General features: G+C 46.4%; 1 long non-coding RNA gene across 1 annotated transcript in view; it reads left to right on the forward strand.

Moving 5' to 3' along the window:
* Positions 1 to 208: 208 nt before the first annotated feature.
* The window catches only part of LOC131508794 (uncharacterized), a 28,986-nt gene continuing 6,754 nt past the window's right edge, over positions 209 to 22,440 (forward strand). The window contains exon 1 of the long non-coding RNA XR_009260152.1: positions 209 to 837. This is a non-coding gene — a long non-coding RNA (uncharacterized LOC131508794). The remainder of the gene's footprint in view (positions 838 to 22,440) is intronic.

A 22,440-nucleotide genomic window follows, 5' to 3' on the forward strand; every position in this document is an offset into this window, starting at 1 on the left:
GAATTTCTGTAGTAGTAATCATTAGCTTGTACAACAACTCCACTTTTCTTTCTATATCTCTGGTATCTTTATCTTTAGAAGTTGGTGAAGCACATCAGCTTTTTCTCCCCTTTGTAATGCTTACAGTACTTGAAGGGAATCTGGATATGTCACCCCAAAATATGCCACTTCGACACGAAATTATTTTGAGTTGAGGGCAACTGAGAATCCACAGATGAGTATCGACTTTCTGGAGTTTCCCTTATCTGACCAGAAGCAGCAACTTCCGGGAAATAGGGTTGCCATAAATTTCCTCTTTGGGGAAAGTCTACTTACTCATAAATGCCCTCCCTGGGAGAGTTTTATGGCTCTCCAGAAGACAGAAAGACCCCGCCCCCCAAACCTGTACAGACAAACATTATCACAAACTTCCTCATCTCTGCATTTGTTCTCCTGAAAACCTATCTGTCTTTCCTAAAGAATCCTGTGTGTTCTTCCCACAGAGCCTTCCCCTCCCACTTCCTCTCCCCTACTAAGTATATAAATTCCAAATTCTAACCCCCACCTTGGAGTTACTCATCACGGAGTGTTCCCTCGGCTCTGAGTGCTACACACGCAAATCTACTCTGTTTTCTTCTCTTACTACTGTCTTTAGTCAGTGCAATTCATGGAGCAGGACACTGCAAGTGAGAGGGTCCAGGAAAAGTGTTTTCCTCCTCTACTGACCTGAAGGAATTAACAGGAAATCTCGGAGCAAGTACTGATCAAAGAGGTTGATGGGGTGTGGGAGTGGGGGAGAGGAGTTTAGCCCTTGATCTTTATAGAAACGGTCTCAGTCCTAGACCTGCAATGTCCAAGGTAAGTCAGCTCTCTTTTAATGTTTTTTGTTTTGTTTTGTTTTTTGAGATTTACTTCCCTGCCGAGCACTGTACTGAGAGCTTTACTAGTATTCGCTCATTTCACCCTCAAAACAACTCCATCAGGTCAGTAAATCAGAGAAAGTACATAACGTTTCCTGTTCTTTGTCTTGCCGTGGTTTGTTGGAGTTTCAGGTTTTCTCGCTCTTTCTGGGCTTTATCGTTCTTTCCAGGCTACTTTGTAGCAAGTTGAGTCCTGAGCATCAACTTCTACTGGAATCCAAAGATCTAGAAGGAGCTTCGGTCTGTGAATAGGCTTTCAATGGTATAATGTTTTGATAGTCTAGGATATTGGCTCTGTCTTGTCTTTTCTACCTTGATATCAGTGATTTGTGAGGAATCCTGTAGTTTGCATTCGAAGGACTTCAGGATGCTTTAGTTCCACTTTTTGATTTGAGCCAAGGAAGCACTAGTAGGTTTTGAGTGTTGCCTGGGTGTTTGAGAAGCCTGAAGTCATTAAGATAAAACCTAACAGGGGGCGCCTGGGTGGCTCAGTTGGGTAAGTGTCCGACTAGCGCTTTGTAGAGTAGGGCTCTGTGCCGGCAGCTCGGAGCCAGGAGCCTGCTTCGGATTCTGTGTGTGTGTGTCTTTCTCTTTCTCTGCCCTTTTCCCGCTCAGGCTCTCTTGCTCTCAAAAATAAATAAAAACATTTTTTAAAAGATGTTAAAAAAAAAAAAAGGATAAAACCTAACATCAAATTGGAAGCCAAGTAACTTGTGCAGGAGGCACATAGAGAAAATACTGGGTGGTTTGGCTAGACCATAATTATAACTAGGGCAGGGTGCAAAGACTAGATTTTCTGGTTTCCAAAAATTGGAATCGTGATGCATTTTTTTTTTTTTGATGTGCTAGTTTAATTTTCAGTAGCAAATGTGTATGTAGAGGGGTCTTATTAAAATTGAAACTTATTTGAAAACAAAACAAAACATCTCCTGGGGCCACATACTGTAAAAAAACCGAGCAGAGGGGGCGCCTGGGTGGCTCATTTGGTTGAGCATCTGACTCTTGATTTGTGCTCAGGTCATGATCTCACGGGGTTCATGGGATTGAGCCCCGAGTGGGGCTCTGTGCGGATGGCTCAGAGCCTGCTTAGGATTCTTTCTCTCCTCTCTCTCTGCCTCTCATGGTCTTTCTCTCTCTCTCTCTCAAAATAAATAAGTTAACATTAAAAAAAAAATGGAGTAGTTACCTTCTCTGAGCTACAGGGCGCTTAATCTAATGCCTCAATAAAGATTTGTTTGAATTCGTTCATTAGTGACTACTGAGTCTGATTCTCCAGAGTTTTAATTTTAATAACTGGCCAACATTGCATCAGTGTCCTCTTTTCCTTTCCTGTTATGCGTTTCTATTTTCCTGGATTTATGCTAATGATGCCTCCTTTTCTCTTTAAAAATTTTTTTCAATGTTTATTTATTTTGGAGAGAGAGAGGCAGAGTGTGAGCAGGGGAGGGGCAGAGAGAGAGGGAGACACAGAATCCGAAGCAGGCTCCAGGCACTGAGCCGTCAGCACAGAGCCTGACGAGGGGCTAGAACCCACAAACCATGAGATCATGACCTGAGCCAAAGTCAGATGCTCAACCGACTGGGCCACCCAGGCACCCCTCCTTTTGTCCTTAAAGCTATCTAGTCAAATACAATTGACTCTTGAACAACGCAGGGTTGAACTTTGCGGGTCCACTTATAGGTATGTATTTTTTTATCATACAGTACTGTAAATGTATTTTCTCTTCCTGATGTTTTGGTTAATGACATTTTCTCCCTGTAGCTTATTTTATTGTAAGAATACAACCTGCAATATATATAACATACAAAATAAGTGTAAATCAACTATTATCGGTCAGGCTTCTGGTCAACAGTAGGCTATTAGTAGTTAGGTTTTGGGGGAGTCAGAAGTGCTATGCGTATTTTGGACTGTGGCAGGTGGGGGAGATCGACGTCTCTAACTCCTGAGTTGTTCAAGGGTCAACTGTGTAGCCAGCCGTATTCATACAGCTAGAGACAGAAGTATCTGCCAGGTGGACCACACATAGGAATGAGACAACTCAGGTTTTTTATTTATTATTATTATTTTTTTTAATAAGAGAGAGCATGAGCAAGGGAGGGGCAGAGAGAGAGGGATAGAGTCCTAAACAAGGTCTGCACTGTCAACACAGAGCCTGACACAGGGCTTGAACCCATGAACCCTGAGATCATGACCTGAGCTGAAGTTGGACGCTCAACCGACTGAGCCACCCAGGTGCCCCTCATTTAACTGTTTAATCAATTTTATTTCAGTGTGAGTGATGAAAAGCCAGTCTCTCACCTCCCTTGCCTGGCTGTTCCCTCTTAATTAAGATTTCTAATTTCTGTGGGTTTTCTTAGCTTTAACACATCTCCAGGTAGCGTTAAAATAGTTACATTCTAGGGGCGCCTGGGTGGCTCATGTCGGTTAAGCGTCCGACTTCGGCTCAGGTCACGATCTCGCGGTCCGAGGGTTCGAGCCCCGCGTCGGGCTCTGGGCTGATGGCTCAGAGCCTGGAGCCTGCTTCCGATTCTGTGTTTCCCTCTCTCTCTGCCCCTCCCCCGTTCATGCTGTGTCTCTCTCTGTCTGAAAAATAAATAAAACGTTAAAAAAAAAAATAAAAAAAAAATAGTTAAATTCTATGCTGTAGGTTATTTTCTGAGAACAACCTGTGCTCTTTCAAGAACTAACGTGCTAAGTGACCCTGCGTAGCTCTTTCCACCAGCCTGGGCCCCAGAAATCCATAAAATGAGAGACACGCGCTGGACCTGCTTGCCCCCCGAGCATTCTGAGAAGCGCAAGTTTGGCAAGGCTCAATGAGAGAGGAATCCCATGGGCACATGTGTTTAGGCAATTCTGAGCTACGTCAGGTGTAATTTTTACATTTTATTTTCCCTCTAATATTATCGGTTATTCGGTAGCATTTAGTGATCACCTCCTAAGCCAGGCATCATGCGAGGCGGAGCCCCTCCCCCCCCCCACCAAGGAGACCCCGCCCAGTGAAGTTCATGGGTGTCACAAAAACACGCCACGGTGGATTCCAAGGGAGCTATGGAGGGGGAGTCAGGGGGCAGCGGAGGGGCAGCCGTCAGGAGCTTGGAGCCCTGACAGTGGTAGGTTAGGGGAAAAAGTGGCAGAGAAAAACGCAAATAACTGCTCCCTAAGTGAGAGGGCGCGGACTGCTGGAGAAATCGGAGAAAGGCCTGACTCCAGATCATTATGGAACTTTAAAAGCCTTTGGGGGGATTTGGGGCTGTATCCTAGGGCAGAGACAAAAAGCTATCGAAAATTTTAACTGGGGGAGTGACACTTGTGTGCATTGCAGAGACCCTTCTGGCTGCTTTGTGGGGAATAGACAGAACCGATGGGAGGCCTGTAATATTTTAGAGGAGGGGTACCGGTGATGCTGGGTGATGGGTGTGAAAACGGGGCAAAAGCGGCCAGCTCTGAGAACAGCTCTGAGGAGGAATTGCAAGAAGTAAGGGAAAGAGCGTAGTTAGAAACAGCGCCCCGGTTTCTGGTGGGATTGGGGGGGATCCGGGCACCCGTTCCAGGAGGGTGCCGCAAGTGATACTGATACGGAGAAGGTTTCTGAGGTGTGGAGGCCGATGCACTTGGTTTGGGAGCCGATATCGCGAGCCCATTTCTTCTTGGTAGAGCAGCCCTCTGGGCCAGGGTTCCACGGAACACGCTTTGGTAAACGCTGTACGAGTTGCTCTCAGAGGTCTGTTCCAGCTCAGATAGTATCTTTCCCCACGATGCTAACAATAACCAGAAAGCAAACCGCACCGCCTGATGTGTTACACTTTGAAATTCAAGTGTAAGGGACTTACAAGGTGCACAACTGAATTCTTATAGGGAGCAGGCCTATGTCACCGTCTGATTATCAGGTCTGTAAATCAAACAGCGGGTGGCCCCAGGGAGGCTGGAGGGGGTCAGTAGATCCCTCCCCAAACTCAGTGGCAGAGAGTGGCTTAGATGTCCCCTCGGCCATCCCTGTACACGGAGTGCAGCAAGAGTCTGGGGCACTTGGGTTCTTTCCTTGCAGAGAGGCTTAGTAACCAGCACACGAACCGGAGGAAGGCCTTCATCTAGGGATGGCCTTGCCCGCCAGGTGGCCGCCGTACAATCTCAGGAAGAAAGGGAAGTGTCCTCATCCACCTGCCCAGCAACCTCCAGCGGCTCTTGATTCCCTGGGTTAACGATGGAACCACACGGGGTCAGTATTTCTAGGGTTAACAAGTGCTTGAACATCAGCCTCTGCTTCCTGCCTCGGGAATGGACTGTAGATGCAGATGCCTCCGAGAGAGGCAGCTGGTGGCAGTTCAGTGTCTGAATGAATGAATGAATGAATGAATGAGTGATTGACTTCCTGGACTGAAGCATGCCTCCCTACCTCTTTGCATGGTTGACTCTCCAATCTGCTGGCCCCAGTTGCAATGTCTCATTCTTAGAGAAGCTATTCCTGTCCCCGGAGCGGGTCAGGCTCTCTCCTTATATACCTCGCACCACCTTCTACCCCCTCCTAACACTGAGCACCGTTCCCATCAGCGCTGGGAGGCCCCAGGCCCGTGAGGAGGTTGAACAAGGTAGCCTAAGAGCGTGGCCGCTGACGTTGGACCTCTGGGTCCAAGTCTCTTGCTCCGTCTACTGCTTACTAGCTGTGTGACCTTGGGCAAGTTACCAAGCTTCTCTGTGCCTCAGATCCTTTACCCGCTGAACGAGGATCAGAGGATGCTCATCAGAGTCCTGCTGTGAAGAACAGAGGAGAATATCCATGTAGAGTACGGGGCGCGCTGCTCCAAGAACCCGCACTGGACGAATGAACGCTGAGTGCGTCTGGCTGTTCCTGCTGAAGGTGGAGGTTCTGGGAGGTCTGAACATCCGAGGAGAGAGGCGGAAAAGCCAGCATGGGGTGGGGGAGGGCAACAGGAGGGAGACTGGGACTTCTAATACACGTTTCATTTTAGGGTAGGGCCTGACTTGCTTTTACTGTATAAAAACATGCTTCTGAGCACTTGTCCAGGTTAGAATGAGTCCGGCCAGTGTTTGGATATAAATGTCGCAGAGCCTATCCTTTCTGCCGGCTTCTGTCATGGGAACGCGGGTGGGGGTCAACTCTGTTGGTGACATTTGGCTCCTGGTGGCTACTGAGTCTGATAACCTAGTGACAATGTAGGACTGGAAAGGGTGGGGCTGGGCTCCGATGTGCATGTGATTCCTGTGGACGTTCGTCCTTCGCAAGGGGAGCAATCATGGCTCCTAGCACTGGAAAAGTCTTTTTTAATTCCTTTTTTTTTTTTTTTTTTAATTTTAAATGTTTATGGGGGTGCCTGGGTGGCTCAGTTGGTTGAGCCTCCAACTTCGGCTCACGTCACGATATCACGGTTCATGAGTTCGAGCCCCATGTGGGGCTCTGTGCTGACAGTTCAGAGCCTGGAGCCTGCTTCAGATTCTGTGTCTCTGTCTCTCTCTGCCCGTCCCTCACTCGCTCGCTCGGTCTCTCTAATATAAATTTTAAAAAACATGAAAAAAATAAAATAAAATGCTTATGGATTTGGTCTCATTCTACACGAAAAATATTTTTACGGTTTGGGGCTGTGGAAGCAGCAGGAAATTTCTGAACAAGCCTTTTAGTTTCTGGCCTAGTTAATATGTGGTTTTGAAGACTGTGGGGATTTGTCAGTTCTCTAGATCACTTCCAGCCCCGTAATTCTATGATCTAATAGAGTTTATGACAATATGTATTCCAGAAGTGACTTACTTTGAAGGGACTGGAGATGGTTCTGTAAGTATATACTTTTAGAAGAACATAATGCAATTTGCTTTCTAGCCCAAAGCCCTAAAAATAATTAGGTAGGAGTTCAGATGGGTGTTAAAAGGCGGTTGTTTCTGGTGAATCCAAATGGATTTAAAAAATCAATTTCCTTTATCCGCAGAGGAGGGTTTGCATTGTAGATTTCTTACGGTTTCTTGAGTGGTAAAGCACAGTGACCACACTCACATGAAAAAAGTAAGCGGGGAAAAAAATCAGTGCAACGTTGCAAGTTCAAGTGAAACATAATGGAGCGAGAAGAAGGAATTTCAGAGTGCTGGAGCGAGCGATGTAACCAAGGCCTCCAGTGTTTGCTTTTGGGGCTTCTTCTTCGGTCAGATGTGTGACTTCTACCTATGGCTTCTGTCTGATGATGTCTGTAGCCCCTCGTGCCTTGGAATCGCCCCGACCCATCTGGTTTCCTCTCATGAGATCTGAGGGAGACTCTGTCACTGAAGTTCAGGGCAGAGTTCAGCCTCCTCTGTGTGTAGAAGGGTGGAGACCGTTCGGACGAGGCAGGCAGGGCAATTGAGGGCATGGGAACAGTGGTGGCCACATGGTGGAGAGTCTTTGTGGAAGCACGAGGGACCCTTTTGGGGGTCTTCCATGACCTTTTATAGTAAAAGGAGGATACCTTTAATGTGGAAAAATTAGAAAAAACAGAGAAGTATAAAGAGGAAGTTATAATCTTGTTTTTTAGAGCCATTGTGATTGCTTCCCTTTTTTGTGGGGGGTGCTAGTGGAAGTGGGGAGGGACATTATCCAAGTGATATTTTTAGGAACGAATATGACATGGCAATTTAGGGTGTACCAAGGGAAGAGCTAAGCCAGGGAGACTATTTAGGAAGCTAATTCATGGGTCACTGGGCAAAATGGTGGTGGCAGCAGTGACTAAAAGGAGGAGGAGAAGATTTGAGGCAATTGGAAATGGGAGATCAGAGTCCGGATGAATTTAGATGTGGACAGAGAGACTGAGATGGAGTAAAGGTAATGTGGAGAGTTCCACTGGATGGTGGGAGAATACGACATTCATTCATTCATTCATTCATTCAACTGAAATGGATTGAGTTCCTACCACCTTCATGAAACTTACAGCCTAATGGAGGGGGACAGACAAAAAAGAAAAATAAATAACTAGAAGACATAGCATGTTAGATGGTAGTGAGTGTTGTGGGGAAAATTAAGCAAATTGAAAACAACCTGATAATACAAAGCCAAGGCCAGAGCTAGGAACTATGGGTCAAGCTCAGCATTTCCCAAGAAGCCATGGCTGTACCGTTGTATTCTCATTTTGTGACTTACCTCGATGAAGGATTGATCCTGCTGTAGGGCAATATATGGCCCTGTCACCTTTATTTAAAAATTTTTTTAAAAAAGATTGAATTTTTGGGGCGCCTGGGTGGCTCGGTCGGTTAAGCAGCCGACTTTGGCTCAGGTCACAATCTCGCAGTCCATGAGTTCGAGCCCTGCGTCGGGCTCTGTGCTGACAGCTCAGAGCCTGGAGCCTGTTTCAGATTCTGTGTCTCCCTCTCACTGACCCTCCCCTGTTCATGCTCTGTCTCTCTCTGTCTCAAAAATAAATAAAAACGTAAAAAAAAAAAAAAAAAAAAACTTAAAAAAAAAAAGATTTAATTTTTAAGTAATCCGTATATCCAGCATGGGGTTCAAACTTAGAACCCTGAGGTCAAGAGTTGCATGCTCTACCGACTGAGCCAGCCAGGCAAACCCCCCCTCACCTTTATTTAAAAATTTTTTTTTTAATGTTTATTTATTTTTGAGAGAGAGAGAGAGAGAGAGAGAGAGAGAGAGAGAGAGAGACAGAGCACAAGCAGGGGAGGGGCAGAGAGAGAGAGGGAGACACAGAATCCGAAGCAGTCTCCAAGCTCTGAGCCATCAGTACAGAGCCTGACGTTTGGCTCGAACCCACGAACTGTGAGATCATGACCTGAGCCAAAGTCGGATGCTCAACCGACTGAGCCACCCAGGCACCCCATCCCTACCTTTATTTTAAAGGGTGAATGAATGAGTAGCCAATTTAAATCTGCTCTCCGGCCAATGTTGAAATTCAGAAGAGATTCTAATATTTAAAGGTTCTTATGCCTTTTTTTGTGGCGTCAAGAAAGTCCTTGAGAATACGGTGGAAATTATGGATCTCATTTCCCATAAAACTGGACTTATTCTCATTACGTGCGGTACCCAAGAATTCACACGTGGGGAGTCAGCCAGCCTGTGAGGAGGTGGCCAACAGAGAACCTGAAGGCGTGGCCACATTTTTCCTATGAGAACTAATTAGAACTTCAAATCTTTACCCCAGAAAATACTGGGCCCACTTCATCTCCTATAGCAGGACAAAGAAGCTTTGGGCCTGGAAGTTTTCAAGGGCACTGGGGGGCCAGGGTGTCTGGTTAGGAGATGGCAGGCACCATTTAGGGGAGAGGCCATGAAAGCCCTACTGTGGCTCTGGGAAGGTCAAAGCCAACATACATTCAGGAAGGGCGTGGGTGGATCGGCTGCACAGAGAGTGAAGGAAAAAGGATACAAACAAGACTTGAGTAAGGGGTGTCTGGCTGGCTCAGCTGGTAGCACAGCCACCTCTCAATCTCCGGGTTGTGAGTTCAAGCCCCACGTTGGGCATGGAGCCCACTTAAAAAAAGAAAAGGACTCTGGGCTTGCAAGAGAGGCCCTGTGACCTAAGGCAAACAAGGGAACAATTTTGATGGCAGGTTCCATTTGTTGCTTATAGAATCTTTGTCAAGCCCATACTCAGTTTGGAACCTTCTAACCCTAATCACTGAACTCGTAGACATGACAGAAATGATAAATCGCATTCACGGGCATTCTGAACTTTCCTTTCATGGCCAACATGGACTTTAACTGCTGTTAGCTTCCGAGGTGTAGCTCGTCTTTTTCTGTACAACATCGGTCTTCATTTGTCGTTAAGACCTGTATGATTATATTGTACATAGTTCTGTGACAACAGGGCCCTAACGTTAAATGCAAATTGCTTTAAAAAGGTACTTATAGGGCATCTGGGTGGCTCAGTCGTCCCACTTCAGCTCAGGTCATGATCTCGTGGTTTGTGAGTTCGAGCCCTGCATGGGGCTCTGTGTTGACAGCTGGGAGCCTGGAGCCTGCTTGTGATTCTGTGTCCCCCTCTCTCTGCCCCTCCCCTCCCTGTGCTCCCTCTCTCTCTCTCAAAAATAAATAAACATGAAAAAAATTTTAAAGGGTACTTACAGTTTCTATCGAATACCCAACCTAAATCATAAAAGCTCAAAATTCTTGGAGCACAACGTGAAGAGGTTATACTGTGACGAAATTCAGATTGAATATACAGGCCATGTCTAAGGGGGAAAGGACAACCCTACAGACTTATGGAGGCTTAGGTTTAGAGAGTGACGTTTAGAATGGGGTGAGTTGAGGGGATCTTTTGGATCTTTCAGTTTTAATTTTTTTTAAGGAGGCTCTGCCCCCAACGGGCGGGCTCGAACTCTTGACCCGTTGACCCCGAGACCGAGAGTCACATGCTCCACTGACTGAGCCAGCCAGGCACGCCTCATTTAAGTCTTTTATTTTTTTATTTCATTTTTTTTTCAACGTTTTTAATTTATTTTTGGGACAGAGAGAGACAGAGCATGAACGGGGGAGGGGCAGAGAGAGAGGGAGACACAGAATCGGAAACAGGCTCCAGGCTCCGAGCCATCAGCCCAGAGCCTGACGCGGGGCTCGAACTCACAGACCGCGAGATTGTGACCTGGCTGAAGTCGGACGCTTAACCGACTGCGCCACCCAGGCGCCCCTTTATTTCATTTTTTAAGTGTTTGTTTATTTTTTTTATTTATTATTTTTTTTTAAATTTTTTTAACGTTTATTTATTTTTGAGACAGAGACAGAGCATGAACAGGGGACGGGCAGAGAGAGAGGGAGACACAGAATCGGAAACAGGCTCCAGGCTCTGAGCCGTCAGCACAGAGCCCGACGCGGGGCTCGAACTCATGGACCGTGAGATCATGACCTGAGCCGAAGTCGGACGCTTAACCGACCGAGCCACCCAGGCGCCCCTGGTGTTTGTTTATTTTTGAGAGAGAGGGAGACAGACAATCCAAAGCGGGCTCCGTGCTGATATACGCGCGGGGCTCAAACCCACGAACCGAGAGATCATGACCTGAGCCGAAGTCAGATGCTCAACAGACCGAGCCACCCGGGCGCCCCTCATTTGAATCTTTTAAATGGAGAGTGTAATTTACAAATTACTTGTGAAATTTAAAACAATCAAAGAAAAATGGAGGCAAAAACCTCAAGCTGGTGCAAATCGACACCTAGACCTTCTAGAAAGCGGTAAAGGTCAACTCATCCTCAGAACACTGTAGATAGACTTGCCTTTTTTGTGGTCTTTGGTAAAACTTGTGCTCATTTGGTTTGCCGGTGTGAGGAGTAAAATCAGTGCTGCTTTCAGAACTTCTACCTGAAGACGTAACCTGCCCTTCGGCAGTGCCCAGGACACGCCGTGGGCCAGGTGGCTGGACCCCCTCATGGGCCGGGATCTGTTCCACATCCACGCAAGGAATTGGCACTCTCGATGCGTTCTGTTCTCAGACTGTGACCGAACTTGTCCTGGGTGTGAACCACCAAATGTGGGTTAATCATTGCCCCACCCTTTCTGAGCTGGTTTTAGAAAAGAATTGAATGGAAACGAATTATAACCAGAGTTTTCTAGTTATTTTACACAAAAGGCTCCCCACAGTCCTGTGGCACCTGCCTCACAGCCTGTTTTATTTTTTTATTATTTAAAAATTGTTTTAATCGTTATTTATTTTTGAGAGAGAGAGAGTGTGTGAGCGGGGAGGGGCAGAGAGAGAGGAAGACAGAATCCGAAGCAGGCTCCAGGCTCTGAGCTGTCAGCACAGAGCCTGATGTGGGGCTCGAACTCATGAACCAAGAGATCGTGACTTAAGCCGAAGTTGGAGCTTAACCGACTGAGCCACCGAGGCGCCCCCCAGCCTGTTTTATACAGTGACAAAAACTCTCGGGAAGATGAGGGGTCTCGTCCAATGTCTACACGTGCCTGGGTCAGCCTCCTATGGCTGTTTTAACAAAGTGCCACCAGTTGGGGCACTGAGAACAACTGAACTAGATTGTCAGTTCTGGAGGCTGGAAGTCCAAAATCAAGGTGTCACCGGGGTCAACCTCTCTTTGAGACTCTGGGTAGAATCCTTCCTTGCCTCTTCCCGCTTCTGGTGTGGCTGGAAACCCTTGGTGTCCTTGGCTTGTAGATACATCTCTCCAACCCCTGCCTCCTCCAGTCTCTGCGTCTGCAGTCACGTGACATTCCCTTGTGTGTCCCATGGTGGTCTTCCTGCTTCTTGTAAGGACAGCAGCCATATTGGACTAAGGGCCCACTCTACTCCAGTATGACCCCATCTTCACTAATTATATCTGCAAAAATCCTATTTCCAAATAAGTTCCCATTCTGGGGTGCTGGGGGCTAGGACTTCAATATATCTTTTTCCACCCCATAATAACATAACAAAGAACTAGGGCTCCGTTCTCTCCTTCCCACCAAACCAACCTTATAATGACTCACTTCCCATCGCTCCTCCCTTTAAAAAATCATTACCTGTAGACCTTGGTAACTGACAGTATTGGGTGCACCAGGAAAGTTCTGGAGGGAGGATTGCTGGGGGAACTAATCCTGGACAGAGGAGAATTTACCTGGGGGTGACATCCTGGCAGGAAATTGTGGTACGAACTCCTGGCTACTGTTAAAACACTTCTGACTCTTCATCGTGAGATTTCGCCAGCCGAGAACATTGTAGTAGCCATGGCTGATGTCATTTGAAATTCTGTAGGCTTGACATCTCATCAGCTGAGCGAGTGTGTGTGTGTGTGTGTGGGCGTGGGCGTGTTTGTGTGTGTGTGTGTGTGCATGTGTATGTGAGGTCGGAGTTTTGATGTGACGATGATGTCAGTAGACAGTCTCAGGATTTCTACAGAACATCTCCTGCTAAGGGATGCCTGATCTAGAGCCTGTAGATTTGAATATTATGGCAAATTATACGGAGGAGTTTAAGTGATTTTCTTCTTTTAGCGACTAGTGGAAGTCAGGATTATTATTCTTTTTTTAATGTTTATTTATTTTTAAGAGAAAGAGAGAGACAGAGTGTGAGTGGGGGAGGGGCAGAGAGGGAGGGAGACAAAGAATCCGAAGCGGGCTCCAAGCTCCGAGCTGTCAGCACAGAGCCCGACATGGGGCTCGAACCCACAAACTGTGAGATCATGACCTGAGCTGAAGTCGGGCGCTTAACGGACTGAGCCACCCAGGCACCCCAGGTGACCTTTTAAATAAAGCTTTGGGATAAGAGTGGAGAGAGCAGAAAAGCTACCACGGGAAAAATTAAGAAAGATTCGCTTATGTATTACAGAGTTAGTAATTAATTTCAAAATTTGTGTAAAAGATGTGTCATCCTTTTTAAAATTTTATTTTATTTTTAAATTTATTGTTATATTTTAATGTTTATTTATTTTTGAAAGAGAGAGAGAGGGGCGCCTGGGTGGCTCAGTCGGTTCAGCATCTGACTTAGGCTCAGGTCATGATCTCACAGTCTGTGAGTTCAAGCCCTGCATCGGGCTCTGTGCTGACAGCTCGGAGGCTGGAGCCTGCTTCGGATTCTGTGTCTCCCTTTCTCTCTGCCCTTCCCCCATTCTCTCTCTCTCTCTCTCTCTCTCAAATAAATAAAACATTTAAAAAATTTAAAAAGAGACCAAGAGAGAGAGAGACAGAGTGCAAGCAGGGGAAGGGGCAGAGGAGAGGGAGACACAGAATCCAAAGCAGGCTTCAGGTTCTGAGCTGGCAGCACAGAGCCCGATGTGGGGCTCGAACTCATGAACTATGAGATCGTGACCTGAGCCAAAATCAGTAGCTTAACCAACTGAGCCACCCAGGCGCCCCAAAAGGTGTATCATCTTAAATCCAGCCCTTGTGGTAGTTGTAAACATGTCTGTACACGTAAGGGTGTATTTACTATTAGACTGTGCATTGAAGGCATCTCTGATCACGGGATAGTGACAACCCTCCGTGAAAACTTGGGTCACCTTGGAGCTGCCTCTCCGGTGAGAATGGTGGAGGTGTTCGTTGGGTCAGATTCACCAGGTCAGAAAGGAGAGAGCGGTGTTTTTAGAGATCAGACCATTCATCCCAAGGCTTGGATATTAGAGTCCGTAGTCTTAGGAAAGGAATCAACTATCCACTTAACCTCTTTACCGAATACATTGGTAAGACCAAAGTAAACTGTAGAAGTAAATTAAAGCAAGGCCTATAAAAAAAATTCCTTTGGAGGCACAGCCAAATAAGTAGGGAGGTTTGCGTGTGAGGTAGAACTTCACCAAATCCTAAAGCCCCAGGAACTACAGTGAGACTGGATGTGAAACAGACACCCAATTCCTGGCAGGGTTTCTGGATAGATTTCCTCTCACAGGGATGGTTGTGTTGGCATTTTCCAAGTCAGAGTTAGGAAGTGGGTAAGCCCTTTATGGACAAAGAGGAATTTGAAAAATATGGCCAATATTAATATTATTCATATGTTAATTCAACAATGAAAATTTATTGAGTGTTTGCTCAATGCATGCATTTTCAGTACGTGCGATTTTTTAGACGCCTGCTTTTTAAATTATACTTCTCTTGCATTCCAAGACAGTGCTCTCTTTGTTTTGTTTTGTTTTGTTTTGTTTCAGGAAAGCCTGTCTGATTTTATAAGGGTAGGATTCATTTAGCAGGAATTCAATTTAAGAAAACTTTAAAAAATTATAGTCAGTGTAAGGTAAGAGATGTCTACATCCACGGAGAAAGTGATATTAATAGGTACTTAATCAGCAAAAATGCTTACTTGATATCCAGTATGTGAGCTTAAATCACTAAAGAATAAAATGCTTCACAGTATGTTCTTTTTCTTTTTAAAGTTTATTTATTTATTTTGAGAGAGAGAAAAAGAAAGAGAGAGAGAGAGAGAGAGAGAGAGAGAGAGAGAATCTCAAGCAGGCTCTGTGCCATCAGCAAAGAGCCTGGCGTGGGGCCCTAATCCCCCAAACCGTGAGATCATGACCTGAGCTGAAATCAAGAGTTGGATGCCCCAGGTGCCCCCAGTATATTCTTTCTTAAAGGGAGAAACCATGTCCTAAGAGACCTCTGCAAAGGCAGAGACCACACCCTTACTACCTTCGGTTCACCCACAGCCCCCAGCTCAGAACTTGGAATATATAAAATATGCTCAAAGCATGTTCTTGGAAGGAATGTTTGATTTGGGTATCCAAACCTGGAAGTGCCATTTCTTGACCTACGACTGTCAGTTGTTTTGTTTTGTTTTTTTTTAAATGACATTTTCCCTGCTCTCGGTGATAATTAATGCTCAGTTCAGACTGCAGGGTCTGGATGAAGAAATCTGAACAATAGCTAGGCAAGACAAAGCCTGTTAAATCTTCTGCAGGCTTCTCCCTGTACTAATGTGGTTTAGAATTATATGTTAGGAGCATTGTATACCAGAAGAATATTGATTGCATTTCAGATAATGCGATTTACAGTTAATAAGATGGTTAGGCTGGTCCAGGGAAATATTTGTTTTGTTCAATAACGTTAGACAGAAAACATACATTTTAATAAATACTGCATGAGAACAATCCTTTTGGGTGAACTTTAAGGAAATAAACATACTTACCATATGGCCACACGTCGGCAAATTTTCACATTTCTGAAATCTGGAGAGGTATATTCTCAGGAATTCTTTGCTTTACAAATATATGATTTTTCAATTGTTCTCGTTTTAGCATCAGAACCTTTGCCTGGCATTTCTTTTTTATGCAACCTTTGATATCTAAGGGCAGTTGTTACAGACCAGAATACATAGTATGATTCCATTTGTTTAAATATATATATTTAATATGTATATAAATATACACACACACAGACACACATACACACATCTATAGGTACACACAGCTCTGGAAGATGATCTAACCTCAGTGCTCACGATGAGGAGCCGGGCAGAGTGAGATGAGGCTTCTTTTTACCTCTCGAGTTACAGATTTCGATGATACTCAAATTTTACAACAAGTGTGTATTTCTTTTGTAATCAGAAAAAGACATATTAATATACAGAGCTGAAGTGGGTGACATCGACAATAAAAACAGTATTGCCAAGAGCTTGAAAGTAATCTACTTGCTATAATCCATCAAGATTGCTTCCTTCCTGCGTGCGCTGTCTGAAAGGGCAAAAGGTTTGCCACCATTTGAAAATCCATTGTCAGAGGGAGAGAAGGAGGACATTTGGACGTCTGTCTGTCTGGCCAGACTAGGAAAGGGGGGGCACGAGATGAGAAGCTGGTAAACCTTAAGGGGAGCTGTGTCACATGGGGGGGGGTGGCGAGGAGGGTTTGTGTCTTTGCCACATGGTTTTCAAAAATGTAAATATTAGGGGCGCCTGGGTGGCGCAGTCGGTTAAGCGTCCGACTTCAGCCAGGTCACGATCTCGCGGTCCGTGAGTTCGAGCCCCGCGTCAGGCTCTGGGCTGATGGCTCGGAGCCTGGAGCCTGTTTCCGATTCTGTGTCTCCCTCTCTCTCTGCCCCTCCCCCGTTCATGCTCTGTCTCTCTCTGTCCCAAAAATAAAAAAAAAAAAAAAAAAAAAAAAAAATGTAAATATTAAAAGGCTCTGTTTAGGGCCACCCCCTCCCCCCCAGTTATCGGTCAGGATAGGACAGGATTCTGGTGGGATAGTTCTTGTCTCCCCCCGGTGGCCTTCTCCCAAGGGTGTCTGTTATATTCTTCCCCCAAACAGGGCTTCTCCAACCATTGAGGGGGAAACACCGGTTTTGTTTAGCTTTTTTTTTGTTTCCCCCATGCCTTTGCAGACTGATACTTGAATAAAATCATTAAAAATGAATTGCTGGAGAGATGAAATTAAAAAACAAGGAAGACGTACAAAATTCAAGGTCCAATGTTTTTAGTATTGGATTGAAAAGATAGAAAATCCCTTGGGCAAATTGCTTTTAAAAAGGGGCTCTCAACTGGCAGGGGGGTGGGCATGATTCTGCGCCCAGGGGACAGGGGGCAATGTCTGGAGACATTTTTTGGCTGTTGCAGCTGGGGAGGGGGTGTTTACTGGTGTCTGGTGGGCTGAGGCCAGAGATACTGCTAAATGTCCCACAATGCACAGCACGGGCCCCGCCCCCCACCCCACGAAGGAATAATCAGCCTCAAAATATCAGCAGTGTCAAGGTTGAAAAGCCTGGCCTTAGAAGTTTTGAGGTGGTTAGTTTTTGTATTTTTCTCTGGGCAGCTTGGTAACAGTTTGGACCCAGCTCCTCAGACTATGCTTTGGGAAGTCTGCCCTTCCTGATGTACTTGCTTTGAACACTGACCCAGGAAGGTTGCTGGACACTTCCCAGCCAGAATTCTCTAATGCTTGTAATTTGTGAGACTTCTGCGTAAACAGGAGACTAGAATGAGCACAGGAACATGAAGTGTAGCCATGTGATCAAATGAAACAAGAACAAATTATTCTCGTAGACAGCCAGGAGGGGCTAGCTGAAGGAGCCTGGGAAGGCTAGTTACTATCTCTGGGCCACCATTTTCGCATCTGTGAAATGGGAACCCTGCCCTCTTCTTGAGGCGATTGCGAGGAAGAGGTGTGAATCAGAGGACCTGAAAACGCCTGATCCACAGGGGCACCCTACACACAGCCTTAGGTTACTTCTCTCCGCAACTCCTCTGTCGAAGGACTCCACCTGACCCAGGCCATCGCCAACCTCAGAGCATTGTCTGTTCTTAATCTTTCCTTTTTTTGTGGTGGGGCGGCGCGCAACATTCCTGACACCTCTTTAGACAAGACCGGGGCTCACCAGAAGCTTTCGGCCTCCAAACCAGAGAAGGAGAGCAGGGCGGGAGCAAAGCCTACCTTTCCCTGGAAGACAGAAGGGACTAGTGATGCAGAAAGTACCAGGCAGATGGGAGGAGCCACCCCTTGGTTCGGCGGATATTTACGAGATGCCTTTGAAAGAAAGCAGTGGGAAAGGAAACTCGAGGGAAAGAGAAAAGTCTCTACGAAGCCTGCTGCCTGGTCACCAGCTGTGCCTTTTGTCCGACCCAGACCTGTGTGAAGAGCAGAGCCAGGCTCCCGTTGGCTCACTGGCAAAAAGGACCGGGGAGGAAAAGACAACTAGGGGAGAAGCTTCTTGTACAACTCGTGAGGCAGCCGCGGGGCAACCAGCTCAGGCTTTGGCAGGACCTGCTGGCGAGGTGTCACCCAGCAGATTCCTGCTCCACCTTCACAAGTGACGTCCAGCTGGCTCTCGTCCTCCTGCGGGAAGGGAGCAGCAGGCCCAGTGCCTGGGACCTGGCACCGCTGACCGTGCTGCAGGGAACCAGGACACGGACCCTCACTGTCCCCGATCTGGGAACCGGGAGGGGACGACGCGGGGCTGTGACAGCTGAACTGCCATCTTCCGTGGGTGGACGGGGGACTGCAGCTGGGATAGGAGATCCTGTCTGGGGGTGGGGGGACCTCTCCCTTCTGCGCAGAAGGACCCCTGGCAAGGGTACGGCCCAACGGAGGTGCACTAAGATCTCTGCTTCCAAAACTCTTTTTCTGGAGAAAATGTCCCTCTCCTTCATCACTGCCACGTCCGAGTCACGCTCCAGACTCCGCGGAAGCTGGTGGGAAGGAGGACCTGTGGTCGGAAGGCGGTTCTCTGCTCCCGTCCGAGTCTGGGGCAGGTGCTTCGGGGAGACGGCTGCCCCGGAGGCTGCCGTCGTCGGGCGGCGGGTAAGGAGGGCCTCACCCAGCAGTCCAGAGGCTAGAAGTTACCCCGCCAGCCGAGACAGGGATGGATGGGGAAGGTATGAATGAACGACAAATTTGTTAACAGTTACCCATAGCTGCCTGGGAGGAAAAATCTGTTCTGTTTCAAATCCCCGTTATTTCGGCTCCCTCTTCACGTCTGCATCACCCACAGCATCTTTGTTGCTGTCGGTGGAGGGACTGGAGAAACACGGCTCATTGATCACCTTCTGTACCCGAGGCACGGGCAGACCCTGGGTACACGAAGACAGTTAAGACATAATTTATCTCCCCACAGATGCTCACAGCCTAGACAGGGACATGAACTATAAACTAATAATGACTATGCGTGGGTCAAGTGCTATAAAAGTGCATTTCACAAGGATTTGGGAACAGAGGGAAGGAGCCCATGAGCGTCCAGGAACAAAGAAATGGTCCCTGCGTGCTCCTGACACGCTTGGAGCCCACGATTGATATCGTGCTCTGACGAGGTAGCAAACACTTTCTCATTTTATGACTCTTTAATTCTGACTCATATTCTCGGATTTTGCTACGGCAAATCATACGGTCTGAAACTGTATCTTAAGCCCACTTACCCAGATTTTCTCCTGGTACATTACTGAAGCATCTTTTTACCCAGCACATGCTTGGTGTCGCTATTAACTTACATGCTGTATCACGTGCCTTTCTTTTCCAAAAGCAATTCGTTCATACAAATGTTCCTGCAGGTTATTAAGTGTTGTACCCTGGTACTGGGCATAACTGGAGGCTGAATCTAATACACATCTGAAACCCACAATTCCAACACATACCCATACAACATTTGAGATCTCTTCCTATTTGCAGAGAAAGTGATGTATGAGTATATGCTATATACACATATGTATATATTATATATGTGTATGTGTATATATAATATATCACTTATATGTGATGTGTACTTCTATTTTGCATGTTAGTCTCAAATAATTATTTTTTTTTCTATTAAATCAGGCAATGAGTGCCTTTCCAAGCCTGAGTGAGTTCTTGGTAGGTGAGCCCTGTGCTTTATCTATGCCACGATGAGATATTCTAGGGGCTTTTAAAAATATGGAGACATTATTAGGACTAGCAAAAACAGCAACCTCAAAGTCATGCAAACTGAAAGTACAAAAAAAGTCATTTTTAGCTTTTGATGGTTTGATGAAACTTTCTATTCACTGGCTTCATAATTCATAAGCATCAAAGTCAAGGAAATTGTGGTGACATAATTTGGCAGTTACAACTTCTGAGTCTCAGAAATGCGTCAGCTGAGTCGAATGTAATATTTCTTTTTCATTGAAAATGGGTAAAATATAGATTCATGGTTTTAGAATCAGAATCCACTTAATGACTGGAAAAAGCCTTTGAGAAAATTTGTCCCAAGCCCCTCATGTAACAGATGAATACTATCAGAATACAGCTGGTTTATGACTGGAAGTTCCTTTCACCTCACACGGGTTGACTTCCTGGGCTGTGAAATGAGACATTGGTCTGTGTGAACACTTGATCCCCTACTGCTGCCACCATATTGTAGGATTCTAATGTATGGTTGTTGAATAATGCAGTTAATGCCCAGAGAGGCTGGTTGATTTGCCTGAGATCACACAGCTCGTCAGGGACAGATACAACTCTTCTGACTCTTAGCCTTTGGTTATTTATATAGCACAGGCTTAGAATAAAGACCTTGACTCTTGTAAAAGTAGACATTAATGGGGAATACATCATAAGAAAGACAGAGCAAAACCCAATTTAAATCTATACTAAAAGCAAGTCAAACAATCTTCCACTCACATTTCAATTATCTGCATATCCACTTTTTAATCACAGGCTGACTTCCTTTAGATAGTCAGCTTATGTCCCTTGTGTACAAGGGTTGTGGGTTAAATTGTGTCCCCTCCCCCCCCAAAAAAAAACATGTTGTAGTTCTTTTTTTTTTTTTTTAATTTTTAATGTTTATTTATTTTTGAGAGACAGAGACAGAGCACGAGTGGGGGAGGGGCAGAGAGAGAGAGGGAGACACAGAATCCAAAGCAGGCTCCAGGCTCTGAGCTGTCAGCACAGAGTCCGACTCGGGGCTCAAACTCACAGACCGTGAGATCATGACCTGAGCCGAAGTTGGATACTTAACTGCCTGAGCCACCCAGGTGCCTCAATATGTTGCATTTCTAACCCTCATTTGACCTTATCTGAAAATAAGATCTTTGTCATCAAGTTAAGATGAGGTTATTAAGGTGGGTCCAAATCCAGTCTAACCGGTGTCCTCACCAGAGGAGGGAAATTGGACAGAGACAACAGTGAAGAAGGCCATGTGACATTGGAGGCAGAGATCGGAATCTTGTTGCCATGAAGCCAAGGAATAGCTGGAACTACCAGAAGCTGGAAGAGGCAAGGAAGGACCCTCCCCTAGAGGTTTCAGGGGGAGCACGGCCCTGCTTACACCTTGATTTCAGACTTCTAGCATCGAGAACTGTGAGAGAATGAATTTCTATTGTTTTTAGCCACGCGGTATGTACTACTGTGGGAGGGCAGCCCTAGGAAATGAATGTACCTCTCAAAGTTCTGTAGCTTCCTGGGCTCAGTTGGGTCCTTCTCTCTCAGGAATCTCAGATGGTGGCTGGGACTGGAGTCATCTGCAGACCCAACGGGGCTGGATGTCCAAGATGGTATGTCTCCCATGGCCACAGTTGATGCTGTGTTTGGCTGGGGGCTTAGGTGGGGCTGTGGGCCGGAGCACCTGCGTGTGGCCTCTCCATGCAGCGCGGATTTCTCGCAGCAGGGCAGAAAATTCTCTTCCATTCCCAAGAGGCGGGATGTGAAAACTTTAGGGCCAGTGAGGCTTTGGTCAGAAACTGCAATGACATCTCTTTTGCTGCATCCTATTAGTCACACACATCAAGGGGATGGAACTCAACTCAAAGCCAAACTTTACTGACGGAAAGACAGTTCTTTGAGTTGGTCTGAGCCACTGTCTCTGAGCTGTCCGCACAGAGCCCGACTTGGGGCTCGAACTCATGAACCATGACATCATGACCTGAGCTGAAGTCAAGCATCCGATGCTTAACCCAGGTGCCCCTCCTTGATTTTGAATCACTTATTGCAACTGTTATACCATGTTCAGCGAGTCCCTAGCTGATGAGGAGAGAATCCCCCTACAGGCCTCACGATTCTTTATTCAGTGTGCCTTTGTTAAATACCTCCGGGGGTTCTGCACTGTGTTGGCCTCTGAGACAAGGAAATAAATAGGAAATTTAGTAGTTAAAAAAAAAAAAAAGCCTGCCACCTAGGGAGACAGAACCAGGAAACCTCTTTTTCTCTTTCGTTCTCTTTTCTGAGCAATGGAAGGTGTAGGAGCTCCGGGCCCCAGAGCTGTCGTGGCCACGTCTGTCTCTAAACACTCTTTCTCTTCCCGCAGGGTAGCTGGCCTGAGATGCTGTCTGGGCCAGAGGGGATCCCCCGGAGGTCTGGGGCAAACACGTTCTAGTTATGCGAGCTCCTTACGACCTAAAAGGTGTCAGGCGGGGCTAACGCCTGGAAGGATCGTCCTCTGGGCGGTAGATCCCTGCTATCCATTTGGGGGAGGAGTCCCAGGAACGGAAATCAGAGTGGGTGGAAGAAAGGGCCATACCCCGTATGTTAACATACCCTGCGGAAGGCTGCTCTGGGTTCTTCACAGAAGGGGTTGCCCTCTCGTGGTGGGGATGGTGGCTTTCATACTGCCTGTGCCTTGAAAGACCCTTGGTGGCATCAGGGACCTCCAAAGGGAAGAGTGAGGTGGGGGTTGGGGGGGACCAGAGACCCCTCATCCTTTCTAAAAGAAAATTTCTGGTGTCTGGGTGGCTCAGTCGGTTAAGCATCTGACTTTGGCTCAGATCATGATCTCA

Source organism: Neofelis nebulosa, chromosome 4 (assembly GCF_028018385.1).
Source record: "Neofelis nebulosa isolate mNeoNeb1 chromosome 4, mNeoNeb1.pri, whole genome shotgun sequence".
In the NCBI taxonomy this organism is placed as follows: Eukaryota; Metazoa; Chordata; class Mammalia; order Carnivora; family Felidae; genus Neofelis; species Neofelis nebulosa.